The following is a 13,313-nucleotide window of genomic DNA, read 5'->3' as shown; positions in this document are numbered from 1 at the left end:
CCTCGGAGCCGGCGATGCGAGTCCCGGGCTGTGCATGCTCTGCAGGGGAGGGGAGGGGAGGAGGAACGGGAGGAGGAGGCGCCGGGAGGAGGGGGGCTGGAGCCGGAGCCGCTCGCCGGGAAGGTGCGGCGCGCAGACAGCCGGGCTGGTCCCTGGGGAGCTGCTGTTCTGCTCGCTTCGCTCCGGAGGGAAGGCAGCCCCGGGGACGGGGACACCGAGGGGTGCGGGGGTGTCTGCGTGTAACCGGGGGCACCCATCCCTCTGCCCTGCTTTCCTGAGTGAGTCCGGGCCACTTGCACGCCAAGGGATGCGCGGGGCTGGGTAGCGCCGCTGCGAGTTTGGCCCGGGTCGGTCCCGGTCCCGGTCCCGGTCCCCGTCCCCGCCCGACTCCGGGGCGAGAGGAGGCCACCGTTCAACAACACACAGAGGAGGCTCAGACATGATGGGAAGATTAATTTAACCAATTGAAACAGCAGGGGGAATTCAGGTAGGTGGAATTTAATTACTGGATTTGGAAGAGAAGATGTGTGTGTCTCCAGAGCTGTCAAGAACACTTAAAAAATAAAATCATAATCATCAGCTGTTGGTATTCCGGCAGCAGCTTAGTGCCGGGACGTGGTCCTGCAAGGACGGCCCTCAGCCGTCATCCCTGTCCCATGGGTGTTCCTTGCTGGCTCCATGCACAGCAGGCCTGCCCACACAGGGCAGCCAAAGTGGGAATTACAGGCATTGCTGAGGGGAAAAAAACCACCTAAGACAACTACAGAGTAGGACTCCAGAAAAGAGCTGTCTCACCCAGCTATCCCTGCTCACCTGCCTGAAGCTGCTCTTCTGATCTTGCCACTGACAAATATTACATGAGCTGAGCAAACCTTTGCAGAAGACATTAGAGAATAAATTAGGTATTGGAGCAGATGTGAGTCATTCATGTTAGTACAAAAACTATAGAACAAACCCCATAAAAACAGGAATCCATGCATAAAGTAACATATGGAATGAAATAGAGATAAGATGTCAAATGCTGGAAAGTCCAATGCACATGTTGCAAACAACCTCTCCTATGCATTTCCCACACACTTCTCCTGGCTTTATTATTTCCTGCAGTTGTTTTCTGTCACTTGCTAATTTATCATTTGCGATCTTCATCCTCTGTCCTCCTCTGATTTATTTCCAGGGCTCAATAAGCCCTTCTCCCTTACATAATCCGTGCCTCTCAGGCCCAACATTCACAGAAAGATGCCCAGATAAAAATTTCATTAGCATCCACAAAAAGGGACATTTCTCTTTCTTTGTTTTAAAGCTGTGTGACTTTGAAACACCTTTACCAGAAGGAGGAAATCCAGGTCCAGCAGGCAGTGAATTTGAACTTTGTTTTACAGCCAAGCAAGAGAAGAACTACCCAGGTGAGAAGAGGGCAGAAAGCTCTCATGCCCTGGTGAGCCACCAACCTGATGTCATATGGGAAGCCCCCACCAACCTGAAAATGCAACTTGTTCCCACAGTGTGCATCATTTCTCATGCCAATTAACCTTTCTCAGTCCCATGTTCAGGGTAGTTGGACCATCACACTTCACCTCTGCCACCATGAGACATCTCTACCCAACCTAGATGGAAACTACAGGTGCTGCTCTCTCCCCAAACTGTTGCCTTATGCTTTTTTCTGATAGCCAAAGAAAAACACCTGAGCAGCTTTCAGCAGCTGAGGCACACCAGTGATAGTTTTTACATGGCTTATTGTTGTTTTCTTGCCTTTCTGCGGTTGGGACAGGCTGGTTGCTACCTCTCACATACCTCCTTTGGATCAGGAATGGCTTTCTGACCAAAAATATCACCTTGCCACAAGTAGAAAATAGCCACAAGTGTTTTCCTGCCTGGGACAAAGTGACCTTGGCTGCTGGTAAACAGTGTTCCCCCAACACATTTTCAGAGGGTGCTGAGTTTTTCCTACCAGACCTCCCTCTGTGCAAGGAGAGTTTTTCCAGATAAAGGCACCTGGAGGGTGTTATCATTCAAAGCTGGATTAAAAACCTTGTCTTTTTTTGTAGGTCAGACTTTCAGGGGAAGCTATTACAAAATACAGAGGGGAAGTATAGAAAATATCAAGGAAATACATTACAAATTAGATTACAGGTAAGGTAATAAATAGGACATACCTGACAAAAATGCAATCAGATAATGCTTTCTTATTACCTTGAGAAACAACTCCCTCTGCTGAGGGAAAGCTTCACTGGCAGGGCTCGGTGCCGTGATGGATAACTCGCTGTTATCCCGGCAGAGAACGGGGAAAGGGCCGATGCTTCCCTGCTGGCACAGCCACCGCTCCAGCCAGGGGGGGACGCTCTACAAATCCCAGCTCTGTGCAGCTGTCCCTGTGGAGGCAGGAGACCCCAGGAGCTCTGGCAATGCGTCATTCTCAAGGGAATATATTCCTCCTGACGGTGTGCCTGTGTGCTGGGACAGATAATCTGTCAAGCAGATGATGGTAGCAGCTATTTAAACAAGAATACAAATCTGGAGGTTCAGAGTTATGTGAAGTTGTAGACTTTCAGAGACTTGTATAAAAAATAATAATAAAAAAGAAAATCTTCTGTTGTATTATTGACCCATATCTTTCCCATTTCTCTAATTTTTTTTTATCTGCCAATCTCAGCTGCTTCACAAGTGAGGTCCATAACATATTACCTGTTTCCAACACAACAAAATTTACAGGCAGTACAGCCAGAGACAGAAAAACAATCTAGGAAATGGGTGGCTGGCATTTGTTGGTATCAGCGTTGAAAAGCTGATGAAAATTATTGTTTTGTGAAAGGAAAAATAGGACATTTCTAGTGGGAGGGGGACTCTTCACAATCACAGCTTCAGACAATGTCCCTTCAGCTCCTTTGAGGAATGGGTGGAAGGGGAAAGTAACTTTCCTTGCTGTTTCAAGGACATCTGTAAAGCACATTTCAAGGGAATCTAATCTCACTGGGTCTACAAACCAGCTGGACACTGCTTCAGTGCATTTTTTACTAGGAATAATCTTCGGTTTGAGTTAGGTTCACATCTGAGATTCCATTGACAGACTGTTTCTTTTCCAAAAGGATCACAAATACTTTGCAATTTTTTCCTCAGAAAGTTGAAAGGGGCTCAAACAGATAAAGTCAAGAAGTGATCAGAGGAAAGGATCAAAATCCACCCCCAGCTTGGGGATACTGAGGAGTCTCAACTGAACATGGGAGGTTATTGTAAGTGGAGGAGCCCCACTGAGCTCTGGATTGAAATGGGCTTCTAGGACAGAGCTCCACTGCCAGGGGAGGATCTGGTTCAGGCAGGGGTAGCCTTAACCAGGAGTCTGGTTCAGCTTGCTGTAGCCCAGCACTCAGTGCTGTTCATGGCAGTGCACCATCCCCATGAAGAAGTGCTTTTTGCAGTAGCACATGTATCAGAAAGACTCTGTTTGTTTGCAGAAAAATCAGAGATCAGCATTTGAAAGGGTCAGCATGGTAATAGGTGGTTATACAGGGGGCTGGCTTTCATTCAGTGGTGTCCCTGTGGTGCATCCTCAGGGGCAGACACTCATCCAGAGGTTTCTCTCCCACCCCTGGCAGAGGGGGTGTGCTACTGTGCTCCCAAATAGCTGTTTTGGCAAGTGCTGAGCACTGACCTGTTTCAGCAGGAGCCCAGCTGTCCCTCGTCACCAGCAGCAGGGGTGCCAGCCTGCGTGCAGAAGCTCCAGGACAGCAAGCCAGCACATGCCCTGGCCCAGCACCACCCCACAGCCCCAGCCTGCTCCCAGAGATGACTCAGAACCATTTGATACCCCTCTGTGGGTGGAGCTGTGCTTCAAATGTGAACAGTCATGTCAGGGACTTCCAGGTTTATATTTAATATGACCTGTAGCTGTTCAAAAAGCCTCCAGGTCACTTGGTCAGTGCGAGGAGAGGAAGGGCAGAAGTCCTTTGCACAGGAGCAAGGAGGTTGTTTTGCCATGGGGGTCCCCAGCTCTGCAGCACCTGACACCACTGTGCTGTGGCCCTGTGGAAAGCTGCTGCAGGGGTGCAAGTGTGTGCTGAGCTGATGGTGCCTACCCACAGCTAGCATCCCACACAGCCCTCAGCATTGTGAGGGCACCAAGGGCTCTCTGCCACCTCAGGCAGTACCCTGCCATCTCAAAAAACAGCTTTCATGATGGCTGTTGAAGATAATGTGAACAGTATTCCACATTTTTGTGGCAGGAAAGATCTGCCTTTGTGCTGTAACAGAAGCCCAAAAAAATCAGACCAGTGCTTATATGAAAAATGTACTCTCTGTGTGCCCTTGGAGAACACCAAAAATGTTAGAGAGAGCTCTGGCCTAATACCAGGAGAATTGTAAGTTAAAGTATTAAAAAAACAAAACCAAAACTTTTTATTTGCTGTCTTCTCTCCCTTGCTGAGGTAACAGAACTGTAGCTTGTCCTACATCTGCAGCTTAAATGGGAGGGTCAAACGTGAAGCTGTGAAGCACTCACCTTCTCCTCTCAGGTGATGATATTGCTGTGCACCTCCTCACCTACTGCTGCTCTCAGAAGGGAAATGCAGGAGTTCCTGCAGGCTTTTTGCCACTATCAGTGTTGCAAGCAGATCTCTTCCAGTACCTCTGAAGGATTTTTTTTCCTTTTAATTAAACCGCAAGCATTCTTCTCTGGCAAACTTTCCACGGTGGCATCTCCAGTTAATTAAACGTTTAAGCTGTCAGGAAATGCTATGCATTAAAAAAAAAATAAAATAAAGAGCAGAGCTACTTTAATAGCATTTGTTAATTGAAACTCTCATCAAGTCAGCTGCAGCAACAGAAGCTGCTTCCCAAGTCAATAGGCAAGAGGACACACCCAGACATTTGCCTGCAGTTCCTACAAGTCAGACTCCCACCTCCAGGCTAGTGTCTGTGGCACTGATGGATGAGGCAGCACTGAGCTCCCTCTCCACTGGAACAACTGCAAACACTTCTCTCTAGTGAATCTGGAGGAAGGCTGGGGGGAATTCTTGCTTACCTCAAGGTATTTTCCATTTCCAGCAACTGCAATCAAATGGGCACCCACTTGTGTTTCACTCCCATGCTCCCCCGTCCTTGTCTCCATTTGCTGGAGCACAGGTTTTTCTGGACTAGATGCAGCCTTTACTCACAGCATTTCCAGGTGCCCAATGATGCCAGTTCAAGAAGGTGTGGGAACAAGGGGAAGAGCAAGGGGAGATTTGAAGGGAGACACATTGACTTCAGTGTCTGACTGAGGGACATTTTAGCAAAGAACAGTTCCCTTGACCAGCCCTGCCTCTGGGCTTCATTGCTACAGTAAAGCTTTCTGGATCCTGTCTGTCCCCAAATGTCTCTGGTGCTTGTTAGTCTCTCCTCATGCTCCTATTTTCTGGAAAAAGCCCCTAAATAAGCGATGGCTGCTGATCCCACAACCTGTTTTTTCCTTGTTTTGGTGGGGTAAGCTGCCTAGCTCCAGGTCACTGCACCAGCCACCAGTGGCAGGCACTGCAAATGGCCACAAAGGAGTATTTGAGACCAAAGGCAGCAGAGGGTTTTATGGGCCAAGCTGCAGCACACAATAAATAGAGCACAGGGCAGGTGACTCTTTACCAGCAGCAGCTGAACCTGTGAGGTCCTGGGCACCCTGCAGCTCTCAGCACAGCTCTGGGTAAAACACATGCTCCCAGTGCTGCTGGGACTTCCAGGGGAAGCAAAGCTGCTCACCTGGCTCCCAAGGAGCTGTGCTCCTCTGTGCATTCACACACAGGCATACCCCCCCACCCCCACATCCATCTCCAAAAGCAGAGAACCCTGCCAGAATTCAGACCAAGCCCTTTTGTTGCTTTGAATGTGCTAAATCAGTCCCTTTTAGCCAGCTGCAGGACTGTGTCTCTCAGACACATTGAAGCCCATAATTGTGGTTTGGACAGGTGACACTCAACAGAATAAAGAACAAGTCATGTGATGGGTGAGAGAACACATTAGCTAAAATAAAGCTTTGTCCTTAAAGCACCTTTATTGCCTCTGTCCTTTTGTGTGCAGGTGTTAAGCAGACTTCAGAATTAAATCTCTATTTCTGGGATGTAAGTATGGCCCAATGCCAACTGGGATCTAGGCATCTATTAGCACAGCTGGCAATATGCAATATTGCACCAGGCACTTCTGGGGAAGGAGGGTTCTCACAGCTGGGTGGAAAGTTTTACCCTCATCTTCCTCCTATAAAATTTTTCACAGAAAAAAATCCTGACTGTTTATCTCTCCCTTCTCCTGAGGGATATAAAAACTGGAGACAGTGAACCACACATCACCTTACTTCTTAAAATTTTAATCCCATTATTTAGGTGAGGTGTCTAGGAACAGACATTTCTTCATACACAATCCAATGCTTTAAGCATAAAGACAGTGATTTCTATTTGATCAGGCAACCTCCCTCTCTCACAGTACAAAAGTTCCAAAGGGCTAACAACTACTAACCCCACAGCTCCCTGGGAAATAGTTAACAAGCAGTTACTCTGTACAAAAAAGAGTGAGTCATGTCAATGGCTGTGCTTGCTCCACGTTGATCTTTTCATAGGATCCACAGTGATCTACACAAAAACACACATGGGGCTAGAAATCCTGCCTACCCACAAGGGAATGGTATTCTACCCTGAATGTGCTCAGGGTGGATTAACATCTCCTTTCCCATCACCAAATCATTGCTGTTGGTCAGACAGCAAAGCAGCAGCCTGATTCCCCCCCCACCAGCAGGACAAAATTTCAAGGCTGCTGTTTAGAAAACAAAGTAATGTTTAATTGCCCACATTTGTTTTGCTGTTATTGAGCAAGAACAAGTCAGAAGCCCAACAGCATTATTTTTCTTTCCCTGCATAGAACCTCATGAATGCATTCAAACCTGTTAGCATTTGTTAGTCCCAGAGGGTCTTGTTGAACCAGAACGATCAATAGATGCAAACAGAGCAGGTAAAGAGGCAATCAGGGCCCTAGAAACTTGAAATATTTTCCATTAGGACACCTTAATAACTTCCCCTGAACAAGTATTTCAATGGCTGGTGCTACAAGCAAGGAGACATCCCAGGTAGGAGCAGTCTGGTCGAGACATGTGAGGGATGAAACCCATCTTGATTTTTCCACCCAGAGTAAAATGTGCTCTGGACAGCAAGATGTTCTCCAAATATCTTGGGCCATCCCATGCAGGAGAGGTATTTCACAGGAACTTCTGCATATGGGAGATAATTGGAGGGAACTGCTCCAACGTTCGGGGTTCTGATCTCCTCACAGTAATGAGCACACAAGCAGGGGATGCATATGCATGAGAACATAATTAGGAGTGGTAAAACCTGGAAGATTTTCAAACTCTGTGGCAATTACCAACTTAAACACACAAAAAATTAAGATAGCCTTATACCCAAAGGAAAGTTATTATTCAAAGTGCCTTGCCTCATTATAGTTAGCTGGAGCTCAAACAGCAGGATGGTGAGCAGGGGAGAGCTGCCTTCCATTAGCAGCAGGTGCTCTCCCTGGGATGGAGGCAGGATGCTGGCATCCTTCTGCTCTTGCCCAGACATCTCAAACGGTCCCAGAATGCTTCATGGGAACAAAAATAGAAAGCACAGGGCACACATGACTGGCAGCTTGGCCTCCCCTGTTGCTCTTTGGGCCTCTCTGGTGAAGAGCGTTCGTGGACAGAGAGCTATCCTGTGTAAATAGATTCACTAAATAAATGTGGTAATTATACTGAATATTATTCTCAGTAGAAATAGCAGCAGGCAAATGATTTGCATAAGAAATGCGGATTATTCATGTAAATGAATGTGTTATTTGTTTATAGAAAAGATTAAGTCTTGTCTAAAGACCTAGAACTCAGCTATACATAAAAGCAAACACTTAACCAGACTTTCATGCCTCTACTTTGCTCTGCCCACCTTTATCAAATTCATCTTTGCAGTACTACCTATGTTTTCCTCATCAGTCCATTTTGCTAAAGCTCAAGCTCAAACAGTGCAGGGGATAGTTAATCTTCTCTAGGGAGCTTGTTTGGGCTGCCACTGAAGAATCTTTAGTGGAATCCAAGCTTTTAATCTTTGTTTCAGCAAGCTGAGCCTAGTGCCAGGAGAAAAAGGAGTGGTTTCTAGGTTTGAAGAGCTGTACAAAAAGCCTGACTTGGAAGGATGACTCCTTTAATTACCCTCCTCTATGTGCTGAATGCAGGGAGGGGGTTGGGTCCCAGTCTGGCTGTTCCTGCACAGTCCAGAAGCAGCCAGGAGTAGCCTCAGTTTGGGAGCAACAGGGCAGGTGAGCATATCCTTGGCAGCCCCCAAGAGCTGGGCTACTGATGGAGACACTTTGTGCCCACCCCCCAGCCCACAGCCTGCTCACCCATGGAGTTCTTCCACCCTGCTACCCAAACAAAGCAGAAGGGGTTGATCCCACTGCAACCACCTCCTGTTAACATCAGAGCAGCCTCATCCCTCACTGCAGCAATCCCCAGGGTTATTCACCGAAGGAAAAACACTGACTTCACACAAAGAGCAGACAGCCTCAGCTGATGCTGCAGGACCTCCACCCTGCCATTCATCCCTGCAAAGCAGCCAGCTCAGCTCTTGGACCCAGCCTGGGAAGGGCACCAGCACCCAGCATAGCCTCTGAGGAAAGCAGCTTTACCAACCATCAGGACACCTTCTCTCTGGGCTTTGTGAACTAAAGGCAGCTCTTCATATGTTGCCAACCACACCCTGGGCTTCATCAAAGGAGACAAAGCCACCAAGTCCAGGGAGGGGATTCTCTCCCTCGACTTCTGAGACTCTGCTCTTGTAAGACTCCACCTGGAGTACTGAACCAGCTCTGGGACTCCCAACAAAAGAAGGATGGGGAACTCCGAGTGAGTCCAGAGGAGGCCGTGAAGATGCTCAGAGAGCTGGAGCCCCTCTCCTACAAAGACAGGCTGGGAGAGCTGGGGTTGTTCAGTCTGGTCCTTGGAGACCTTAGAGAACCTTCCAGTACCTTAAGGGGGCACACAAGAAATCTGGAGAGGGATTTTTTATGTGAGCAGGTAGTGGTAAGACAAGGGGGAATGGCTTTAAACTGAATGAGGGTAAGATTTAGACTAGATATAATGAAGACATTTCTTTCCAATGAAGATGGTGAATCACTAGAACATGTTGCCCAGAGAGGTGGCAGTTGACCTGTCCCTGGAAACATTCAAAACCAGGTTGGATGAGACTCTGAGTAATCTGGTCTAGTTGAAGATATCCCTGCTTGCTGCAGAAGGGTTGGGCTGGATGACCTCTGAAAGTCCTTTCCAACACAAACTATTCCATGATTCTCTATGCCAGGTCATTGAGGAGAAACATTCTCAGCTGATCTTAACTTTCAGGCATATGTAGCAGCATGGGCCACCAGAGGGTCTGTTGCCTCTGGTTGTTTTAAGTAATTTGAGAAAGGAAGAATGTCTGCCTTGCAGCAGGAGGGGCTTATTTCCTGTCACAGTAAGCTCTCCAGTGACTGCTGTGTCTATCTAGCTCAGGTTCTGGCACCTTAATTCAGCAAAGTAACGTGGACTTCTCAGCTTCCTTCAGCTCCATCAGGTGGTCAGAACTGACAGAAGTTCTTTGATGTTCTACAGACTTAAAGCAACATTTTTCATAATTTAAAAAGTAGTGTTGAGGAATGGCACCTCCACACGGCCTTCCCACCAAACTTCTCTTGTCATTTTGTATTTCCAAGTACTTGTAAACCATAAAAATAAAAACAAAGAATAAATGGAAGTTCCTTCTACTGGACTCAGCAGTTTTTTCTTGCAGCATATGAATTATTTTCTGTTAATTCATCCCCTAAATTCTTTATGTGCTTAGCTATGTGTTGGTTTGATAGAGTATCCCTTTCTTTTTTGCATTTGATACAATTAAAGTTCTGCAAAACTCAGCGGTTTAAACTCTTGGAAACTTGCACACATTGGAAAATATTGATCCATACAGAGGAGGCTGTGAAGTGCCCAAGCCTTGCTCCCACGCTCTGCCCTGCACAAGTAGAAAAGCAAGCCGAAATGGAAATTGAGTTCTCAGTAATGTTCAACTCAGCTGTTCAAAAATAATGAGCCCTTCAGATCAAACTGCTTTGGAGATGCTCAGGGTTATTTCTCTTGTCCGGATCTGCCCGGTGAGTGTTGGGAGGCCAGCAGTCAGAGTCCCTGAGGATGAGCATCTTAACATCAGGCTGACATTTCCCCAGCCTCACTGAAAGGTAGGAATTGTGCACAAGGGATGCATCCAGCATGGACACGACCTGGGCTTCAGAAAAGGGCTCTGAGACAAGCATGGCTCCAAGTTAAAATAAGACCTCCCATGTTTTGTGTCACACCTCTCCTGGGTACTGGGACACGTGGTCCCACAGGAGCCATTTCCTGCAGGACTTCAGACATCAGTTTGCAGAGCTGGAGCTGATGAACAGCTGGAGTTAATGTTGGCCAGAGGACCAGGGGAACACCTCAGCCATCTGAGTTAGTCTTTTGCTATGTGCATACCTATGCTCTAAGAGTAGGAGGCTTTAGGAGGAGACAGTTTTTAAGACTAGGGTTATGGCTCTGCTGAGATCTGAGATCAAGGAGCAGCTAGGAAGAGTGGGTGATTTTGATATTGTTTTCTTCTTTCATTTTAAAAGGAAACACAGTAAGTTACAATAAAAACCCAAGCTGCAGAGAAGGGTCAACAAGGGTGGGTGCTCCAAAGGAGCCCAAAAACCACCCAGTCCATTAATGGGGAGCTGTACCCAAAGACTTGCAAAGCAAGCATGGCCCCAGGTTATGGAGCAGTATTCCAAACTAACTCTATGGAAAGGGAGAGACTGTGGTAATGGGCCAACCACAGACATAATCCCACTCCTGCATCCTCTGGAAGCTCAGCATTGAGCTGCAGAGGCAGGAGCTCTCAGCAGCCTCAGCCCAGGCAAAAAGCAGCATTGCTGCTGCCAGCAGCCAGGCTGAAAGCACCCACTCAGGCTAGCTTAAGACCAAATTTCTCACTCTTATGCTCCAGCTTTTCAGCAGTGCAGAGCTGCTTTCAAGCAATAAGTCATTTATGTCTAGCTGCAGCATATTTATGAGAAAGAAATCCTGCTTTTACCTGAAGAAAAAAAGCTACTTTAGAGCAACTACCTCTTTCATTTCACCTCGCTTAATGAGCACCAGCTATAGACATCCTTCTTGTAGCCACATTTCCAGGAGCATGAAGTGCTCTGCATGGTTCTGCAGGGTGCTTAGTTCTTAACCCTTCCCTCCACATTTGATGTGTGCATGACAAGTTAGGGGAAAATAAAAAAAAGGTCTTTTAAAACTGTAACGCTTCACAGCAATCACATTTTGGGTCTTTTGAATCTGAAAACACAATTCCCACATTTGTGTGGTTCATTGCAAATATTCCATCAAAATGTGCTGCAAGAGAAAACTGGATTTATAATTGCTGCTCTCTTAATGGAGATCCCCTGTGCGAGATTAGGAGTGAAAATTTTCCTCCTCAGCAGCAATAGCAAAGTCCATTTTTCTTGTCTCACACAGCTGAAAATTTGTACAAAAACCAAGTTCATTTTCAGCCTGACTCTTACTGTGAATTTGAGTTCCAAGGATCAACAGAATGGTCCAGCTATAACATTCATAGTGATAATGGGGACATGTTATTCATCCAAGAATAATTTTCTAGGACACTTATGGCATTAAACACTTACTCAGTAACAAAAAAGTAGCAGATAAGCCCAGGTAGAGAGCACTTCTGCCTCGTATCTGCAGCCACCACAATGCCAAGTGTGTCCTTCACAAGTAGCATCACTCTCTGGCACTGCCAGGCTGGGTAGAATTAGTCAGGATTTTGTAGGTTTTTTCCTTTATCTGTGGAATGTCAGCTTCCTACATTACATGGCTGATGTGAGCAAAACAAAGGTCTGCCTGCACTGGAAGGGAGCGCGATGGAGACATTCATTTCCCCAGAATAGGTAGTGTAACAAATCAATCCTGACTGCACTGATAAATTGAACTTCAAGCTTGGTGATACTGCTTTTCAGGTCTAATTCAGTGTAAGACACAGCAGGAAGGAAAGGCAAAGGCACTCGTTAGCATTTCATTCTGCTAGGAGCTGCTCCCTGAGCAGGGAAGGGGAAAAAAAATTTTTTTTTTGTCTTCGTTTTCACCACAGCATTGCAACAGTTTTTAAGGAAGGTGACATGAGGTTCACAGGAATATGTGGGTGTGTATGTGCAGAGAGAGGTGCAAAAGAACTACTCAGAGATCACTGGCTTCTTGCCGAGCCCCAAACCTTGGGGATGGGGTCACAATTTGAGCTCCTGGATGCCAACAAGAATGAAGTGCTGTTTATGGGAAAAATCCAGTTCCCAGCAGTAGGAGGATTACAGAGCAGTCATGCTGGGGTGTGCAAAGGGAGGAGGACCTCAGGAGGCTGAGGTCGGGTCAAATCTTATCTCTTAACAGAGCCCCAGGCTGAATACAGATCACTCCCACGGGGAACTGCAGAAGTACTTATTTCCTATGTAAATAGCAAGTCCTGCTCTTGTGTCACATAGCAGCTAGCAGCCAGGGGACCTGGTATTTCTCCCCTTGGCACTGCAAATATTAACAAAGGAGAATTTTGCCCTTCAATTTTCTGAATAATGATGAAAACATCATTCCTCTGTATCACACTCCAGCTTTTCACCCTCTTCCACACTGCAGCACAGGTTTGCATTCAACCAGAGTCTAGCAGGACTAACTTTAGGAGAAAAGGCTCCACAACCTTCCATGAAACATTGGCCTGAACAGCTCACAGAGGAAATAAAAGAAGACTTAAGGTTTGCAAATGTTGAAATCCCATTGTCAGAATTGAGTCTCCTGGTGGGGTTGTAGAACTGGAGAGGGGGTCACTGAGGACTGGTGGACACTTGGATTTAGCAGCGGCTTTGACTCCACGTCCCCATGTTGTCTCTTCATCCCATCACTGCTCCGTACAAAGGTCTGCACTCGTGGGACACTTTGCACCCACTCTGCTCAGTAGACAGTTTTCAGGCACCATCTGCCCCTGGAAACGGGCTTTTCCTTCCAAAAGCTTCAAAACTTCTCATTTTTATGGTGCCAGTCCAATGACAACTTGCCCTTCAGAGGTCCATTTGTGAGTCATGGAGTTAGGATTACACGTACTGCTTAATAATCAAAACCAAAGCAACATTATTCATTCCACACAGAGCATCTTGTGGTGTGATCAAAGCCTGCTGACACAGCTTGGACAGCTTTGATAGTGCAGTAGCCATTTGCATGAAGAGAATACCTCTTAGCAAAG

The sequence above is a fragment of the Serinus canaria genome, chromosome 3 (genome assembly GCF_022539315.1).
Source record: "Serinus canaria isolate serCan28SL12 chromosome 3, serCan2020, whole genome shotgun sequence".
In the NCBI taxonomy this organism is placed as follows: Eukaryota; Metazoa; Chordata; class Aves; order Passeriformes; family Fringillidae; genus Serinus; species Serinus canaria.
This window is presented reverse-complemented; position numbering follows the sequence as displayed.